This window comes from Coregonus clupeaformis, chromosome 16, assembly GCF_020615455.1.
Source record: "Coregonus clupeaformis isolate EN_2021a chromosome 16, ASM2061545v1, whole genome shotgun sequence".
Lineage (NCBI taxonomy): Eukaryota > Metazoa > Chordata > Actinopteri > Salmoniformes > Salmonidae > Coregonus > Coregonus clupeaformis.
The window spans coordinates 17,086,309-17,107,025 of NC_059207.1; the positions used below are offsets into that span (position 1 = coordinate 17,086,309).

Below are 20,717 nucleotides of genomic sequence, written 5' to 3' on the forward strand. Positions count from 1 at the left end.
GGTATTGTATTTCTATGTTGGCCGGGGTGGTTCTCAATCAGAGGCAACGAGAATCAGCTGTTGCTTGTTGTCTCTGATTGGGAACCATACTTAGGCAGCCTTTTGTGCACTTGTGTGTTGTGGGATCTTGTTCCGTGTTGGTTTGTGTTGTTAACCGAGGACTTCACGTTTCGTTTGGTTGTTTTGTATTTTGTATTCGTGTTGCCAGTACACTATTAAAAAGATGTACGCATATCACGCTGCGCCTTGGTCCAATCATTATGACGAGCGTGACACACGGCCTATGCACCCATGGAGGCGGAGCTGCTGCTGCTGGCAGGGCAAAGTAGTAAGTAACTGAACAGCTTGTTTTGAACAATATATTTTTGAAACTTTAAAAATGGACACATTTACCGCAATTTTATGAGCATTTATAACATAATTCATGAATTATGTAATATACAGTACCAGTCAAAAGTTTGAACACACCTACTCATTCAAGGGTTTTTCTTTATTTTTACTATTTTCTACATTGTAGAATAATAGTGAAGACATCAAAACTATGAAATAACACATATGGAATCATGTAGTAACCAAAAAAGTGTTAAACAAATATATATTATTTATTCTAGATTCTTCAAAGTAGCCACCCTTTGCCTTGATGACAGCTTTGCACACTCTTGGCATTCTCTCAACCAGCTTCATGAGGAATGCTTTTCCAACAGTCTTGAAGGAGTTCCCACATATGCTGAGCACTTGTTGGCTGCTTTTCCTTCACTCTGCGGTCCAACTCATCCCAAACCATCTCAATTGGGTTGAGGGCGGGTGATTATGGAGGCCAGGTCGTCTGATGCAGCACTCCATCACTCTCCTTATTGGTCAAATAGCCCTTACACAGCCTGGAGGTGTGTTTTGGGTCATTGTCCTGTTGAAAAAATGATAGTCCCACTAAGTGGAAACCAGTTGGGATGGCGTATCACTGCAGAATGCTGTGGTAGCCATGCTGGTTAAGTGTGCCTTGAATGCTAAATACATCACTGACAGTGTCACCAGCAAAGCACCCCCACACCATCACACCTCTTCATCCATTCTTCATGGTGGGAACCACACATGCGGAGATCATCCGTTCACCTACTCTGCGTCTCACAAAGACATGGCAGTTGGAACCAAAAATCTCAAATTTGGACTCATCAGACCAAAGGACAGATTTCCACCGGTCTAATGTCCATTGCTCGTGTTTCTTTGCCAAAGCAAGTCTCTTCTTCTTACTGGTGTCCTTTAGTAGTGGTTTGTTTGCAGCAATTCGACCATGAAGGCCTGATTCACGCAGTCTCCTCTGAACAGCTGATTTTGATATGTGTCTGTTACTTGAACTCTGTGAAGCATTTATTTGGGCTGCTATCTGAGGTGCAATTAACTCTAATGAACTTATCCTCTGCAGCAGAGGTAACGCTGGTTCTTCCTTTCCTGTGGCGGTCCTCATGAGAGCCAGTTTCATAATAGCGCTTGATGGTTTTTGCGACTGCACTTGAAGAAACTTTCAAAGTTCTTGAAATTTTCCGGATTGACTGACCTTCATAAAGTAATGATGGACTGTTGTTTCTCTTTGCTTATTTGAGCTGTTCTTGCCATAATATGGACTTGGTCTTTTATCAAATAGGACTATCTTCTGTATACCCCCCTACCTTGTCACAACACAACTGATTGGCTCAAACGCATTAAGAAGGAAAGAAATTCCACAAATGGACTTTTAACAAGGCACACCTGTTAATTGAAATGCATTCCAGGTGACTACCTCAGGAAGCTGGTTGAGAGAATGCCAAGAGTGTGCAAAGCTGTCATCAAGGCAAAGGGTGGCTACTTTGAAGAATCTCAAAAAAAAAAAATATTTAGATTTGTTTAACACTTTTTTGGTTACTACATGATTCCATATGTGTTATTTCATAGTTTTGATGTCTTCACTATTATTCTACAATGCAGAAAATAGTAAAAATAAAGAAAAACCCTTGAATGAGTCGGTGTGTCCAAACTTTTGACTGGTACTTAGGCCTCCTGTAGCTCAGTTGGTAGAGCATGGCGCTTGCAACGCCAGGGTTGTGGGTTCGATTCTCACGGGGGGCCAGTATGAAAAATGTATGCACTCACTAACTGTAAGTCGCTCTGGATAAGAGCGTCTGCTAAATGACTAAAATGTACTGTATGTTTTTTTTTTTTATAAATAAAAAATATATTTTGGTGGGGACCAATCACAAGTGGGGCAGGCTGCTGCTGATTGACTGGCTGGATTCAATGGACACAGTTAGTTGAGATAGGATTTTCTCTCACAACCCAGCCAGGTACGTCGATAAAGGAAAGGGCATGATAACTGGAGACTGACTAGAAGGGAGGAACTATCAGAGTGGTTTAACTAGAGGAGGATTCTCAGAGAGTAGGCTATTGTCCAGTTTCAGACCACATAAAATACCACATACCATATGTATCCTCCAGAGACCTGCTACTTTTTAGCCTACAGTGCTTTAAGAGGCTAGCATCAGTGAAAGTCATACCGAGTATTTTCAAAGGGAAGAGCCAGGACAGCCAGCAACATAACATGGAACTGCCTGTAGTAGGAGGATTGGTGAGGGATCAGATAGGGCAGAATTGATGACCTGGCTCAGGATGGATTTCTGGGAGAGCGGGCTGCCAGAGCTAGGTAATACTTTCAGGCTCTTATCGGCACTGGCATAAGCTGAGTGCTGCATCACCCACTTCCCAGCGTCAGCTTATTATGAGAGGCCATGATGTGATTGCCTTGTACTGCTTTTGTGTGTTCCAGCAGGGTCTGTGTGTGTGCCGGGTTGGCTGGACAGAGTGGGCTGGTGCTTGTGGAGATGGCCTCATGTCACTCATTGCAAACTCTATGGAGCTCCCTGCAATCAGTGTGGAAGGCATTTTCTGAAAGCAGAAATCCAATGACGGATAAAGTAGAAGGCCACGTCTCCTGAGTGGCGCAGTGGTCTAAGGCACTGCATCGCAGTGCTAACTGTGCCACTAAAGATCCTGGTTCGAATCCAGGCTCTGTCGCAGCCGGCCGCGACCGGGAGACTAATGGGCGGCGCACAAGTGGCCCAGCGTCGTCCAGGGTAGGGGAGGGAATGGCCGGCAGCTCAGTTGACAGAGCATGGCGTTTGCAACGCCAGGGTTGTGGGTTCGTTTCCCACGGGGGGCCAGTATAAAAAAATATATAAAAAAAAAAATACATGTATTCACTAACTGTAAGTCGCTCTGGATAAGAGCGTCTGCTAAATGACTAAAATGTAAAATGTAAATGTAGAAGCTGTTGGGGTCAGGAATAGAAGTTCAAAAATACAGAGTTGGTCAGGGAAAATGTATATAGTTAAGTAAAGTACAGAACCCCCCACTTTACACCACTGACTATACAAGGCACTGTACTGTAGCTTGCTACTGGATACAGAATTAGGAGTCCATTATTATGAGGGCTTTTATTATGAGGCCTATAATAAAGTAAGAAACGTCTATCCTTGTATTCCGTTTATTATAGGGCCTATAATACACGGATTGACATTTCTTACTTATAGTACAATGTTCAGTTGGGTCGGCTAGACTGAATTTCTCTGCTTTCTATGTAACTACTTATTTCACTGAGTGGGATAGACCTTTATTTTTCCGCGAAAAAATAATGTGGTTTCAAACTTGACGCCTGGACGCTGACAGCGTCACCGTGGTAACAACCTCAATTATCAATGATTGGCTAACCGGTGGGAACGTTTCAATTCCCTCAGTACAATGATTGGTTGGTGGGCGGTCTAAGGAGCGGTTAGAGTCTGCATCGTTCCGGGTTATTGTCAGTTTCGGCAGCTCTGCACAGGGAGAGGACCGCATCCCCAGGCGCAGTGAGCTGCCTTAAACAGACAAATATTTATTCGAACATTATCAATATCGCTTGGTATTTAGATCAAAGAGAGGAACAACGCAAATGAATGTTTGGAACTGGATTTGTCACCTCAATTGGAAATCAGAGTCTATAATCGGGAGGACAGAGGTTTCTGAGAGGCTGTAGACCAGACATCGTCGGAGAAAGTGTAGACCAACAGGGCTTCATCGCCAGGATTTAGTAGCACCTATTAATTTATTTCTCAAAACTGCATTTGTTTCAAAGTCTTGGAATCTGCACGGTTACTCGGTGCCATAGACAACGTTGAAACATTTTGTCTACTGGACAAATTCAGATTGATTAGACTAAGTAGGCGAACCACTGACCTATATGCGTAATTGCTTTGGGGAATCATTCGCATCCATCAATTATTTTGGATTGAGAATTCCGTTTTGTGACAAACCTTTTTTCGAGATATTCTCGGGGAAACGAGGAGAAGAAAAAACACGATAGCGGATAATTTTACAGGCTAGTTTCGGAGGGCGAAAGGTTGAGTGTAATATGCGTTAGGTGAGACCACAGTTTAACGGGAGAGATTGACACACAACACTCCTGGATTTGCCAACCTGTTATTTCTCGGGGTTTGAATTCACCGTGATTCAGCCCAGGAAACGAAACGCATCAGTTACAATAATATTGTTCATTGACGGAAAGAGCAATTATCTTAACCATTGGGTTTTCCAGTTTGGAATCTGATTCACTGTCTGAAAATGTGCATGACACTGGAAAGGGGAGAATAAACTGTATTGCAACAACGGGGGATTTTGGGATTTTGGAGAGCGGAATGAAACCTTTCTGATTTACCTCTGGACCGCAACGCTCTGAAGCAGACTACTCATCGCCAGCTAACCTGCATGGAATTCTAATTTGCACTACGAAACAATTTATGGTAAATATACTATTTTATCATCAGGTATCAAAACGGTAATCATAAATTCATTGCATGCGTAATTTGGGAATTGAGTTGCAGCTAATGGCAGCCAGGGTCATTCGGCGACATGTCTGCATATCATAATTGATGGATGGAGTGAAAGAAAGCTGGCACATTGTATAACAATTGATGGATAGTGTTGTAGGAAAATAGAATGAGGATGTAAAATGCTGGGTCTACGGTACAGAGATGTTGAAATGACTCTGGGGTAGGACAGGCTATAAAACCTCTGTTTTCATGCGTAGCCTAGGCTAACCTACAATAAAGGAAATGTTGTAAAATCGATGTCAGTTACTTAATAGCTTTAGGATCTGCTTTGACGTGTAGTATTTGTTCTTTTCAAGGATGAGGAGCAATTAAGTGTATTGTCGGAGGTATTCTACACAAGGAATTATTTTCTGTATGCCCCCATGCGTCATATTATTTTTAATGAGCGGTGGGGAAATAGTTTCAGCGGCAATTTAATGATTTTCACCCCCAAGTGTAACTGTCTCAGTTTCTTTAAATAGTTCATGACATTCACTGATGTTGATTAAGGGCACTCTTAGATGTTATCTTCCTCAAATAAAGTAGCATCACCAGTGCGTAATTCCTCAGAACTTTTCAGTTGGAGCTCGGCGTCATAGCCTATGTTCTATGTAGCCATTAAGTACAGGCTATACCCAAGTACATGTGCCACACACACACACACACACACACACACACCCACCATATCAGGCTACTGTAAACAGCAGGAGCTGACCTGAGAAAAAAAGTACATTTCTATCTGTTTAGGATGTAACATGGGGACCATTAGGCTACACACACACACCTCTTCATCGACCATAAGACACACACAGACACATGCACAGATAAGCAAAGGGATTTAATTTTTTCCTGTGTGACAATCCTGGAGTTTGTGGCTAGCTAACAGGCCTCGATAATCCATGTATTCATAGACCACTTCAGGCCTCTGCTTAAAGTATCTCTGCATTGTTTCAGTGACTGGATAGTGGAGTACAGTTGAGCACAGTGGACTTACCCTGGTCCCTTACTTGCTCATTGATAATCTTACATGGGACCCCTCTACATCCAGGGCCAGGCTCCTGGAGTCGCCAGCCCTGTACAGCACCTGCCATAGCATAGCACAGCGCCTGCTTGCTAGTATTGAATAAAACATTGGGTGATGTATGAGGCTTCACCCGAGGGGGAAGAGCCGCCTCATTTACTTCCTACACTTGGACCTATGACCTGCTGAGCAAATTGTGCTCATATTAGCTCTGAGACTGCTCCTCACCTTAACAAATAGTCTCCCTAGTATAATGCGTGCCTTAACTCAACATTATGGTTGGGGACAGGGGTTTGGGAGGATGGGGTTAGCTACTGGAGCTAGCAGGACCGCCTAATATGTAGACCAGTAAATTACCTCTTGGATTTAGTTTCAGCTCTGTTTTTCTTTTTTTGCCTAAATATTGTGACTCATAATACCTCTCTGAAGGCTGAATCAGTTTTACTTTGATTTGGGATTTTAATGCAAAGTAGGCCTAAGTAGCCTGAGAGTTTTTATTCAAAACAAAAATAAATCTACTATCTGATTTTAGTTTTTTTGGTCGCCTCATTTGCAGGATTCTAAATCCATACAGGAAATTATTAAAGCAAGGTTTTTATTGTTTAAAACGAAAGGCGGTTCCATCCAAACTCAACATTATGTAGGGTGAATGCAATAACACTAGCCTATTTTTCATTCTCCATCTTTGGTTAATTGCCTCCCAAAACCATCTAAAAAGCAGAACAAATGTGATACCGTTGCCTGAACTTTCAACAAGTATCCTTCTTAATGTGCAAAGAGTATTGGTTGAAGGACAGATTTAATTTGGGCTATAAGATATTAAAACGGAAGTAATATACTAAGCAAGCCCAGGCACTATATCAATTTCCAACACTGAAATCCTATTTCAATTTGATTGATTGATAGCATTGGGGTGAATGCACTGTACTCTTTGCTTATTAAAACTGCAGCCTTGAGTGAATAAGTAAGGTTTGCTCATGAATATCTTCATAATAGCTCAACTTTAATTTCCTGCTCTATGTATTAATATTTTTTGAATCCCAAAATGGTTTGATTGTCTTAATGCAGACCCAGAGGCAACAATACCTAACTACAGTGTGTGCAATGCCACTGAAAACATACCTTGGATGATATATATATATATATATATACAAAAAAATCTGCTCTGGCTTATCTTCAATAGATATTCATTTCTAAGATTACTGTGCCAGCTTGATTATTTGTGATTGAAAAAAATATATTTACAGAAATGTAATAGCACATTTGTTTTCCAGATAGAGGCATTTAGTTTATTCTGTATAGGATATATTTTCATTTAAAGTATGGAAAGCAGTGATCCTATCTTGTGGCTCAGCTTCAACAACCACTGACAATATTAAAAGTTGCTTCTTTCTTTCCAGGAAACACATTTAGGCAAAACATTTAGTGACACATGAACCTTTTCTCTCAAGGGCGTCCAAACAGCATCTCATTAAATATTGATCAAAGAGTTCCTCTTGCAGGGAAGTTACTGTTCTGTATATATTTGGTCCGACTACAGTGGGTACCATTGTTTGTGTTAACAATTTACATATGAATAAATACAAATGAAAGAAAGATGTTCACTTGAACATTTGTTTGTGTTTCGAGCAGTCCTGTATTGTTTGCCATTCTGAGGTACTAGTAGAGTACTATGCATATCCCCGTATGGTGGTAGTTAGGGGGTATGGAAGCTGAGTGTAGTCTGTCTCAAGTGGCTCTATAGCCCTCAAACTCAACTCTGGACCCCCAAGCCAGTTCCACTGCTTTTAATTTTTTTATTGTTCCCCTCTAATCAGAGACTGATTTAGACCTGGGACACCAGGTGGGTGCAATTAAGTATCAGGTAGAACAGAAAAGTAGCAGGCTCCGGACCTCGTAGTGTAAGAGTTGAGTACCCCTACTCTATAGCTTCTTCAGTGACACTTACTTCCCTGATCCTGTTGCCTTAGCACAACACAGCTTAAAGAGGGACTGGATCGATCGATGTGGCTGGTTTTATTTTCAAACAATGTGAGGACAAAAAAACTGAAGCGTGGTTTGTTTAAACCACTCTTGTGAAGTGCAAGGAACAATCATATGTCAGTTTACTTAGCTTCTTTTTCAGACATCCACACTTTGACATTCCTTAGGTCTTGAATGCAGTGGTTCTCAAACCTCTCCTCGGAGACCCCCAGACGTTTCACAATTTGGTTTTAGCTCTGGACTGATTCACCTAATCAAGGGCTTGATTATTAGTTGACAAGTTGAATCAGGTGTGTTAGTTCTGGAATAGATTAAATACATGAACTGGCTGGGGGTCCCTGAGGAGAGAGGTTTCAGAACCACTCCTTTGATGAGGCTCAAATTATTGTTGGTAAACGATAAGGTCGTCTTTGGACAAGAATGATGTACATGACTACATAAAAAAATAAAGAGATTTCTATTTTATTCATATTCTTTTTAATTTAGGTTTTTCTTTAACCCACCAGTCTATTATCACCCCCAATGTTGCCAATTGTTTTGGTCACTGATACCAGCCCTCTCCTTCCTACTGCCCTGTCTGATGGCACACATTTATTATTAATTTTATTTTAGAAATCTGGTGAGAGAAACATTGGATCTTTTTGGATTTAAGAGTGCAGAGAAAAGGAGTCCAGTCTTGATTGTTCTCAAAGCCATATTATATCTGTACCTTGAGGTAATCACCAGACATGATTTCCTTGACTTGGTCTGTGAGGACGAAGTGGTGATGTGCTGTATCCTAGCAGGCGTTCATCCACTGTAACCCATAGTGATGGCAGGCAGTGGGCTTTTCATCAGCCTCCACAAGAGTGGAACTATAACTTAGCCTGGTCCCCTAGCCTAGCTACTGCTTTAGGCAACTCTTCTATTGTTGTAATGTTTCATAATATGTGTGGCATGGCCACGATTTAAGAGTTGCCTACAGCACATCCAACAGTATGGGACCAGGCTAAGTTAAAACACTCCATTCCTCCTCATCATACGGAATGATTAAAATGCAGTTATGCATTTGAGATACAAGATGGTATCCCCAAGAGGACCTTGTCCCCATTGAAGATAGTTATTTGAATCCTATAAGGTTTCGGGTTTGCGCAGCGAAGATAAATATAGTGGAGGGGGCTTTTTTTTTTTACCTCTGGGGGTGCTACTGAGCCAAAAGGGTTCCCCTACCCCTCAGTAGTGTGTTAAAGCCTTCCCCCCCCTTAAGCCTGTGTGTGTATCATGGCCTCATCAACAATTATGCATGAAGGAAGTTTTGATTCGTTGTGGAGGCTTGGGTGCCGTTTGATTCTCTATTGTGTTTTCCCGTGTTTCTTATTATCTCCCAAACTCTTTATTGCCACTTGTTTCCATGCCAGAAGCAGCTAGGGATGTTTTTTATCTTGTGCGAGCGTCTGATTAATCTCTCTTCTCCCAATGCTGTTGTACTTTAATCTTGAATGGGCGCTATCTGATTCTCCTCGCCAATTGAGGAAGATCAAGCTTTAGTGGAACAAGGAACTGCACATCATCCTAATCTTCTCCTCTGCTGGATTTTGGTCGGCTACCCTCCCTTGGGGCTTTGTACTGTTTCTGCAAAAGCAGGAAATACATCAGCAAAATAAAGATGTTTTCTCTTTATGCTTTGGTCATTAATTCTCAGTTGACATTAGCCAGCACTTTACAGCTCTGCTGGTTCGTTCATTACCTGGCTGAAGGAGCTCTCAGCTCGAATTAACAGGGTCAATGATTGACAAAGTTGCAAATAGCCATATGACCTAAATGTGTTGAACATTTATTGGCCATTTTGAATTAATTTCCCTAATGATTATGTAGTTCTGGCAATGGGAGCCCAGTGCTCTTTACATATTGGCAGTTTTACATGGGATGGAGACCCTATGTGAATGACCTACAGTACCAGTCAAAAGTTTGGACACACCTACTCATTTAAGGGTTTTCTTTATTTTTACTATTTTCTACATGGTAGAAGACATCAAAACTATGAAAGAACACATATGGATTCATGTAGTAACCAAAAAAGTGTTAAACAAATCCAAATATATTTTAGATTCTTCAAAGTAGCCACCCTTTGCCTTGATGACAGCTTTGCACACTTGGCTTTCTCTCAACCAGCTTCATGAGGAATGCTTTTCCAACAGTCTTGAAGGAGTTCCCACATATGCTGAGCACTTGTTGGTTGCTTTTCCTTCACTCTGCGGTCCGACTCATCCCAAACCATCTCAATTGGGTTGAGATCAGGTGATTGTGGAGGCCAGGTCATCTGATGCAGCACTCCATCACTCACCTTCTTGGTCAAATAGCTTTACACAGCCTGGAGGTGTGTCGGGTCATTGTCCTGTTGAAAAATAAATGAAAGTCCCACTAAGCACAAACCAGATGGGATGGCGTATCGCTGCAGAATACTGTAGTAACCATGCTGGTTAAGTGTGCCTTGAGTTCTAAATAAATCCCCAAAAGTGTCACCAGCAAAGCACCCCACACCATCACTTCTCCTCCTCCATGCTTCACGGTGAGAACCACACAAGTGGAGATCATCCGTTCACATTCTCTGCGTCTTACAAAGACACGGCGGTTGGAACCAAAAATCTCATATTTGGACTCATCAGACCAAAGGATAGATTTCCACCGGTCTAATGTCCATTTCTCATTTTTTTGGCCCAAGCAAGTCTCTTATTCTTATTGGTGTCCTTTAGTAGTGGTTTCTTTGCTGCAATTCGACCATGAAGGCCTGATTCATGCAGTCTCCTCTGAACAGTTGATGTTGATATGTGTCTTACTTGAACTCTGTGAAGCATTTATTTGGGCTGCAATTTCTGAGGCTGGTATCTCTAATGAACTTGTCCTATGCAGCAGAGGTAACTCTGGTTCTTCCTTTCCTGTGGCGGTCCTCATGAGAGCCAGTTTCATCATAGTGCTTGATGGTTTTTGCATCTGCACTTGAAGAAACTTTCAAAGTTCTTGAAATGTTCCGTATTGACTGACCTTCATGTCTTAAAGTAATGATGGACTGTTGTTTCTCTTTGCTTATTTGAGCTGTTTTTGCAATAATATGGACTTGGTCTTTTACCAAATAGGGCTATCTTCTGTATACCACCCCTACCTTGTCATAACACAACTGATTGGCTGAAATGCATTAAGAAATGTACAAATTACCTCGACTAACCTGTACTCCCGCACATTGACTTGGTACCGGTACCCCCTTTATATAGCCTCGTTATTGTTATTTTATTGTTACTTTTTATTATTTTTTACTTTAGTTTATTTGGTAAATATTTTCTTAACTCTTTCTTGAACTGCATTGTTGGTTAAGGGCTTGTAAGTAAGCATTTCACGGTAAGGTCTACACCTGTTGTATTCGGCGCATGTGACAAATAAAGTTTGATTTGATTTGAAGGAAAGAAATTCCACAAATTAACTTTTAACAAGGCACACCTGTTAATTGAAATGCATTCCAGGTGACTACCTCATGAAGCTGGTTGAGAGAATGCCAAGTTTGCAAAGCAGTCATCAAGGCAAAGGGTGGCTATTTGAAGAATCTCAAATAGAAAATATATTTTGATTTGTTTAACACTTTTTTGGTTACTACATACCATATGTGTTATTGCATAGTTTTGATGTCTTCATTATTCTTCTACAATATAGAAAATAGTAAAAATAAAGAAAAACCCTTGAATGAGTAGGTGTGTCCAAACTTATGACTTGTACTGTATGTAATCCTATGTCCTTAGGGTCTAGATAGGCTTCAGCTGTATGGATGTCTTGTGGATTATTTTGTTTAATTAGAATGCAGTCGATTCAGACAAGCTACGGACTACAATTTGGCTAATCCAATTCTGTTATTATGTATCATTGAAAAACAATAGGCATTGTGTATGCTAGCCTGGCTTCGGGAGTGTGTGTGACAATGGCTACATTACTTTATTGTTGCCAATGGATACTACTTATATGGGGGTGACACAGCGACCGTTAGCTGTTGTGACAAAAGAAAAACATTCTGATGGCGTTGCTGTAAAGGTAATGACATTTCCACTGACTGGAGAAAACAATGTCGTCTGGTCGGCATGGTAATTGGAGAACACCCCTTTTCGTTTCCCCAGCTCAGCGTGAACGCAACACCCATTTAATAAAACTCTGGAGATTTGGATCTTTTATTGCCGGGCCTAGCAGTGGCGACACAGAATGGAAAGCCAAGGCGTGCACAGATAAAACTCAAATTTACCTGTTGAATTTTAACCAAGCTAGAGACTGATTTGTGAGAAGGCATGCGAGGAGGGTGGGGTGGGGGAGTTGGTACAGTGAGGGAAAAAAGTATTTGATCCCCTGCTGATTTTGTACGTTTGCCCACTGACAAAGAAATGATCAGTCTATAATTTTAATGATAGGTTTATTTGAAACGTGAGAGACAGAATAACAACAACAAAATCCAGAAAAACGCATGTAAAAATTTTTATCAATTGATTTGCATTTTAATGAGGGAAATAAGTATTTTACCCCCTCTCAATCAGAATGATTTCTGGCTCCCAGGTGTCTTTTATACAGGTAACAAGCTGAGATTAGGAGCACACTCTTAAAGGGAGTGCTCCTAATCTCAGCTTGTTACCTGTATTAAAGACACCTGTCCACAGAAGTAATCAATCAATCAGATTCCAAACTCTCCACCATGGCCAAGACCAAAGAGCTCTCCAAGGATGTCAGGGACAAGATTGTAGACCTACACAAGGCTGGAATGGGCTACAAGACCATCGCCAAGCAGCTTGGTGAGAAGGTGACAACAGTTGGTGCGATTATTCGCAAATGGAAGAAACACAAAATAACTGTCAATCTCCCTCGGCCTGGGGGAGATCTCACCTCATGGAGTTGCAATGATCATGAGAACGGTGAGGAATCAGCCCAGAACTACACGGGATGATCTTGTCAATGATCTCAAGGCAGCTGGGACCATAATCACCAAGAAAACAATTGGTAACACACTACGCCGTGAAGGACTGAAATGCTGCAGCGCCCGCAAGGTCCCCCTGCTCAAGAAAGCACATGTACAGGCCCGGTTGAAGATTGCCAATGAACATCTAAATGATTCAGAGGAGAACTGGGTGAAAGTGTTGTGGTCAGATGAGACCAAAATCGAGCTCTTTGGCATCAACTCAACTCGCTGTGTTTGGAGGAGGAGGAATGCTGTCTATGACCCCAAGAACACCATCCCCACCGTCAAACATGGAGGTGGAAACATTATGCTTTGGGGGTGTTTTTCTGCTAAGGGGATAGGACAACTTCACAGCATCAAAGGGACGATGGACAGGGTTATGTACCGTCAAATCTTGGGTGAGAACCTCCTTCCCTCAGCCAGGGCATTGAAAATGGGTCGTGGATGGGTATTCCAGCATGACAATGACCCAAAACACAAGGCCAAGGCAACAAAGGAGTGGCTCAAGAAGAAGCACATGAAGGTCCTGGAGTGGCCTAGCCAGTCTCCAGACCTTAATCCCATAGAAAATCTGTGGAGGGAGCTGAAGGTTCGAGTTGCCAAACGTCAGCCTCAAAACCTTAATGACTTGGAGAAGATCTGCAAAGAGGAGTGGGACAAAATCCCTCCTGAGATGTGTGCAAACCTGGTGGCCAACTACAAGAAACATCTGACCTCTGTGATTGCCAACAAGGGTTTTGCCACCAAGTACTAAGTCATGTTTTGCAGAGGGGTCAAATACTTATTTCCCTCATTAAAATGCAAATCAATTTCTAACATTTTTGAGATGCGTTTTTCTGGATTTTTTTTGTTGTTATTCTGTCTCTCACTGTTCAAATAAACCTACCATTAAAATTATAGACTGATCATGTCTTTGTCAGTGGGCAAACGTACAAAATCAGCAGGGGATCAAATACTTTTTTCCCTCACTGTATATGGGCAATTCGACTTTCCTTTCTACTCCTCTGCTCAGATCAGGGCAACAGTGGCTTTATGATAAACGTATGGGCAGTTCCACGGTAACAGAGTGATGTTGAGACTTTAAAATGAATGTCAAACACAAATCAATTATTGCAAAGTTAAACAAACCATACAACTCTATGCACAAGCACTACGTTTAACAATTTCCACTGAACATTTTACAAAAACACGTTTACTTGAAGTGTGCAGATGCAAAGTTTGGTAACAGAGTGACTGTTTGTGCTGTTTGCAGTCATTCGGTTACCAAACTTTGCATCTGCACACTTCAAGTAAATGTGTTTTTGTAAAATGTTCAGTGGAAATTGTTAAACGTAGTGCTTGTGCATAGAGTTGTATGGTTTGTTTAACTTTGCAATCAATGATTTTTTTTTACATACATTTTAAAGTCTCAACATCACTCTGTTACCGTGGAACTGCCCATACGTTTCTATCATAAACCCACTGTTGCCCTGATCTGAATTTCTGTAATTTTCTCCTGTGTTATTGCTTGTGTCAAGACAGGGTTGGAAATCCTTGTGATATTAGACCCTCAGGCCTCCTGGCTTCTCTGTGCCTGCTTCTACTCACATATAAAAAAACACTGGCATGAGGACACGTATGGACACACACACACACACACACACACTCTCCCTCTCTCTCCTAGCGCCTGTTTTATTACCTCCTGCCTGCTGCTGGAATTGCTTTCCTCCCCAGACTAAGCCAGGCAAAGCCGGCTTTATTGTGTTAACCTATTTGTGTGTCGAGAGCGATTGCCGCGTTCTTTATCTCTGTTTGTATTCTGACGGAGAGACGGCAACGAGGGAGGGGGGGGCAGTGGAGCCAGGCGAGCCACCAGAGTTAGACGGATGGCCGGTCACCTCGCTCCACTCCCGAGGATAATGACTAGTTGCTAAGCACTTCCCCCCCCCACCCGGCCCGACTGGCATCCAGAGTAATCACTTTTTATCTCTCAGAGATGTCATGTATAATTATAAACCCACCGCCATCCTTGGAAATCTGCCTAATGGATCTTTTCATTTATTTAGGTGAGTTGGGGTGGATATGGAATTAGAGATTTGGGTGGGGGTTGGAGCTCTATTGGTTTTCCTAGATTACAGAATGATGTAACAACCGTGTTTGGTGTGTGTTGATCCTTTTCTCTATATATAAGTTCAAACTGCCTGCTGTCGTATATCCGCTGAAGCATTATCTACTTGGTGGTCAGCAGTTGGTGGAGTTTGACCAGGATTATTCTACTGGCTAAATGCCATTCTCCGCATGAGATAGCTGTGCTGGGCATCCTCTCTCTCTTTCTCTCTCTCTTGCTCTTCAGAGACCAAATGGGATCAGGGTTCAGTTTTGTAGGCTCTTAGTTTTATTAACATTTTTATTGAGTTGAAGGAATTGCTGACCCTTGGTTGCATAATGAATTGCTGCTCTGCTTGGCAGAAATGACTGGCACGGCTCCAAGATTTTTTTAACCCAAGATTTTTTTCTTTGTCGATTGAGCAGGTAACTTGCTCTTTTGCTACATGTCAATACTTTTCCGGGGGGAAAACGTCATTCTCATTTCAACTCTCCATCACGGTTGACAACTCCACAGTGTCGCCCTCCCAGAGTGCAATGAACCTTGGCGTGACCCTGCAAACATCAAAGCAGTGACTCGCTCCTGCAGGTTCATGCTCTACAACACCCTACCTCACACAGGAAGTGCCGCAGGTCCTAATCCAGGCACTTGTCATCTCCCATCTGGACTACTGCAACTCGCTGTTGGCTGGGCTCCCCGCTTGTGCCATCAAACCCCTGCAACTTATCCAGAACGCTGTAGCCCACCTGGTTTTCAACCTTCCCAAGTTCTCCCATGTCGCCCCGCTCCTCTGCACACTCCACTGGCTTCCAGTCAAAGTTCGCATCCACTACAAGACCATGGTGCTTGCCTACGGAACAGCAAGAGGAACTGCCCCTTCCTACCTTCAGGCTATGCTGAAACTCTACACCCCAACCCGAGCACTCTGTTCTGCCACCTCTGGTCTCTTGGCCCTCCTACCCCTACGGGAGGGCATCTCCCGCTCAGCCCAGTCCAAGCTCTTCTCTGTCTTGGCACTGCAGTGGTGGAACCAGCTTCCCCTTGAAGCTAGGACAGCAGAGTACCTGGCCATCTTCCAAAGCACCTAAAACCATACCTCTTCAAAGAGTATCTTAAATAATCCCCCCCCCCCTTCCTGAACCAACACTTGCACTTTCTCACTTTCTAGCTCTGACTTTGCTGATAACTACTTAAAATTATTTACTATACCTGTGATATGTGGTTGTCCCACCAAGCTATCTGAAGATGAATGCACTGTAAGTCGCTCTGGATAAGAGCGTGTGCTAAATGACTAAAATCTAAATGTACAGTGGGGAAAAAAAGTATTTAGTCAGCCACCAATTGTGCAAGTTCTCCCACTTAAAAAGATGAGAGAGGCCTGTAATTTTCATCATAGGTACACGTCAACTATGACAGAAAAAATGAGAAAAAAAATTCCAGAAAATCACATTGTAGGATTTTTTATGAATTTATTTGCAAATTATGGTGGAAAGTAAGTATTTGGTCAATAACAAAAGTTTCTCAATACTTTGTTATATACCCTTTGTTGGCAATGACACAGGTCAAACGTTTTCTGTAAGTCTTCACAAGGTTTTCACACACTGTTGCTGGTATTTTGGCCCATTCCTCCATGCAGATCTCCTCTAGAGCAGTGATGTTTTGGGGCTGTCGCTGGGCAACACAGACTTTCAACTCCCTCCAAAGATTTTCTATGGGGTTGAGATCTGGAGACTCCAGGACCTTGAAATGCTTCTTACGAAGCCACTCCTTCATTGCCCGGGCGGTGTGTTTGGGATCATTGTCATGCTGAAAGACCCAGCCACGTTTCATCTTCAATGCCCTTGCTGATGGAAGGAGGTTTTCACTCAAAATCTCACGATACATGGCCCCATTCATTCTTTCCTTTACACGGATCAGTCGTCCTGGTCCCTTTGCAGAAAAACAGCCCCAAAGTATGATGTTTTCACTCCCATGCTTCACAGTAGGTATGGTGTTCTTTGGATGCAACTCAGCATTCTTTGTCCTCCAAACACGACGAGTTGAGTTTTTACCAAAAAGTTCTATTTTGGTTTCATCTGACCATATGACATTCTCCCAATCCTCTTCTGGATGCACTCTAGCAAACTTCAGACGGGCCTGGACATGTACTGGCTTAAGCAGGGGGACACGTCTAGCACTGCAGGATTTGAGTCCCTGGCGGCGTAGTGTGTTACTGATGGTAGGCTTTGTTACTTTGGTCCCAGCTCTCTGCAGGTCATTCACTAGGTCCCCCCGTGTGGTTCTGGGATTTTTGCTCACCGTTCTTGTGATCATTTTGACCCCACGGGGTGAGATCTTGCGTGGAGCCCCAGATCGAGGGGAGATTATCAGTGGTCTTGTATGTCTTCCATTTCCTAATAATTGCTCCCACAGTTGATTTCTTCAAACCAAGCTGCTTACCTATTGCAGATTCAGTCTTCCCAGCCTGGTGCAGGTCTACAATTTTGTTTCTGGTGTCCTTTGACAGCTCTTTGGTCTTGGCCATAGTGGAGTTTGGAGTGTGACTGTTTGAGGTTGTGGACAGGTGTCTTTTATACTGATAACAAGTTCAAACAGGTGCCATTAATACAGGTAACGAGTGGAGGACAGAGGAGCCTCTTAAAAAAGAAATTACAGGTCTGTGAGAGCCAGAAATCTTGCTTGTTTGTAGGTGACCAAATACTTATTTTCCACCATAATTTGCAAATAAATTCATAAAAAATCCTACAATGTGATTTTCTGGATTTTCTTTTCTCAATTTGTCTGTCATAGTTGACGTGTACCTATGATAAAAATTACAGGCCTCTCTCATCTTTTTAAGTGGGAGAACTTGCACAATTGGTGGCTGACTAAATACTTTTTTTCCCCACTGTATAGGCAGTTGGTGTTGCCTTAATAAAGCACACATTTGGATGAACAATTACGTCTTGAAGTATGTTCTTATTTGGGGGGGGCAGCAGAGTGGCCATCTCATCCACGTCTGTCTGGTGTTAGCTCAACTGTGAGCTGCTTCACTCAGTCTGGTTTCAGAGAGACGGTAGAGAGAGACTCAAGAAACCGTTACTACGTCTGTTGCTATGTTTTGACAGCTTCCCTCATCCGGGGAACTTCATACAGACATATGAAACATCCTCCCTCCCCCCGTGTGGTATGGTTCTGTGACTGCGTCTCCGGGAAGGAACAGCTGTCCAGCTGTCACCACAGCCAGCCAGTCAGCCAGCCAGTCAACCGCTCTCCGAGCTAGGCAACATCTGTAGAGGCTGAACATGCAAGGGGCACCGTGCCCCTAACCTAGTGTCTGAAGACCACCGTGCCCCTACTCTAGTGTCTGAAGACCACCGTGCCCCTACTCTAGTGTCTGAAGACCACCGTGCCCCTAACCTAGTGTCTGAAGACCACCGTGCCCCTACTCTAGTGTCTGAAGACCATCGTGCCCCTAACCTAGTGTCTGAAGACCACAGAAGTGTGTCAAGCATGTTCACCCTACATGACTACTGCACTGAGTCAGTAGACTTAACTACTGACTATAGAAATAGATTTACTAGAAGGGGGGAAAAGCACCTTGGACCACAGCAGTTTGACTGCACCCTCATGGGTACACTCAATATGGCGGACATGGTATTGACATATCGACGGGTTTTTCACATATAGTCTGTCACACTATACATTGCCACTGTAATACGCCCACCCTAGCAGACTTGTAGAGCGGATTGTTTGGCGACGCCTACATAGGCAACATCCATTCTGTACAGCATTAAAGAACCAAAATGAAAAATAGAATAGATCTGTGAACCTGTCATTTTGGTTGAGTCACGCATTGTAAATGAAACATTTTCATTTAAACCAACAACAACAATAAACTCCAATGCACCTTTTTTGAAGTGCCTACTATACGTATCATGTGTTCTTTATTTGATGGGTCTGTGTGTGATCCCTGTTTTTGACATAGCCAACGCTTGAGGAATTTGACAATGTGTCTGCAGCTCTTTCTGTTCACATTCCAAGCGGCATCCCTCCTAACAATTCTCAACCTGTGTGTGTGTGTGTGTGTGTGTGTGTAAACAAAGTCCCAGCGAGTGAGGTGTAATGGCCTGGAACTGACAAGAACCCACTGGGAGATTCTCTCCTTCGTGTAGCTACTCTCTCCCTCTCCCCTCCCTCGCTCCCAACCTCATGGCAGCATGGAGAGAGAGTGAGGACGAGGAGGCCCATAAAGCCGTCTGAGTGGGGAGAGCCGAGTGGCAGTCCCATCTGTCAGCCACAAAGCAAGATCTGAGAGGGAGAGCGCGCATAGGACTTCCTCCTGGGATGAGCCTGGGAGAAAGGGAGGAGAGCAGCAGTTCACTGAGCTTTCTTTCTATCTCTTCTTTCTATCACTGCCTCGCTTGCTTTTTGCTCTCCCCCTCTCTCTCTCTCCCTCTCTCTCATGCTGTCCGTCTTTAGCTTCTTTCATGCTGTTGGTGCAATGGCACATGGAAGAGGGACATCTTTTACAGATGTAGAATCTTAATTTGAGCCAGTTTGCTACAGCAGGAAAATAATCCTCAGGCAACAGGAAATGTGAATTATTATGTGGATTATAATTAATGGACATTTTTGTAAGGGTTGATATTTTTCTTAAGGGAAAATCAAGTCTGAAACTTCTATGTGGAAATTACAAACGTCAGAAAACATTGTAAACCTCAAATACACTACAAGTTGTAAATGTCCTGCATTGCAGGAAAGTTATCCTGCAACAGGGTGATCAAATTAAGATCCTACATCTGTATATCTATAGCACAGAATTCTATATGGACTGACTGAGAAGAGGTCAGTTCTAGGAGTGTCATGACACTGCCATCCACCTTCCTTGACTTGGACCGTTTTTGTTAGGAGCCAAAAGTAGTGGATGTACTATGGATGTACTATTTTAAAACAGGCTTTTCAGGCATAGACTGCTGGTTGTCTCCCTTTAGACAGACAGCTGCTGCTTAAACTGCGATGGATTTAACCAAAGTTTGATGGATACCGTTGACTGGAGCTGAGAGAGAGAATGCCTGGATGTCTCCAATTAAGTGTCACTTAAGGCTTGTCTCCAGTCCCATTTTCATTTTGTTCTCCATCTACGGTGATGAGGCCGTGCTGCCAATTGTCCCAGGGGATTGTGATTAAGATATTTGGTGATTACGCATCATTGTGCCGTGATTGAGGGGTGAATCTGGCATTTCAACATTCCATATGGCTGTGTAGTGGTGAAACCTCTCCTCTCTCCCTCCAGCCCCCATTCTCCACACTCCCCACCCAGCCCCTCGATGACAAGGAAATAGTCTGATCCTGACCTATGGTTTTAGCATTCAAATGTCTTCCATTGATGCTCCACTACTGTGATTGGCAGCTGGACCTGAAAGAACAATCGAGTGGTGGCGACGGAGGCAGCCAGTTGGTAACCTTGACAATGGTCTCTCGTTGCCTTGTTTTCACACTTTTTTTTCCTGCTGTCACAGAAACCCCTCCAACTGCATTTCTGCCACAACGACAGCATCCTATTAATATTTTAAAGAAGAGCAAAGGAGCAGTATTGTTTGCCGAGAACTGAGATGAGCTCATTCAGAGACCACACTGAAAAGGGAAAAAGAGAGGAAACAGGGGTGTGTTAGGTCTCATTTGTGGCAGGAACATTGAGCCTCGATATTAGAAATCTAATCTTGGTCTGCTGCTGTGGGGGCATGCTACTGTGGTCTGAGTGGAGTCAAAAGCAAACTGCCCCTACCTGATCCTCTAGTAAGGTCAACATTTTAG

General features: G+C 42.9%; 1 protein-coding gene across 1 annotated transcript in view; it reads left to right on the top strand.

The window, feature by feature from the left end:
* Positions 1–3,843: 3,843 nt before the first annotated feature.
* LOC121584530 (protein FAM222A) overlaps positions 3,844–20,717 on the top strand; it is an 82,493-nt gene continuing 65,619 nt past the window's right edge. Inside the window, exon 1 of the mRNA XM_041900451.2 lies at positions 3,844–4,802. The gene's annotated coding sequence lies outside the window, so the exon portion shown is untranslated. The remainder of the gene's footprint in view (positions 4,803–20,717) is intronic.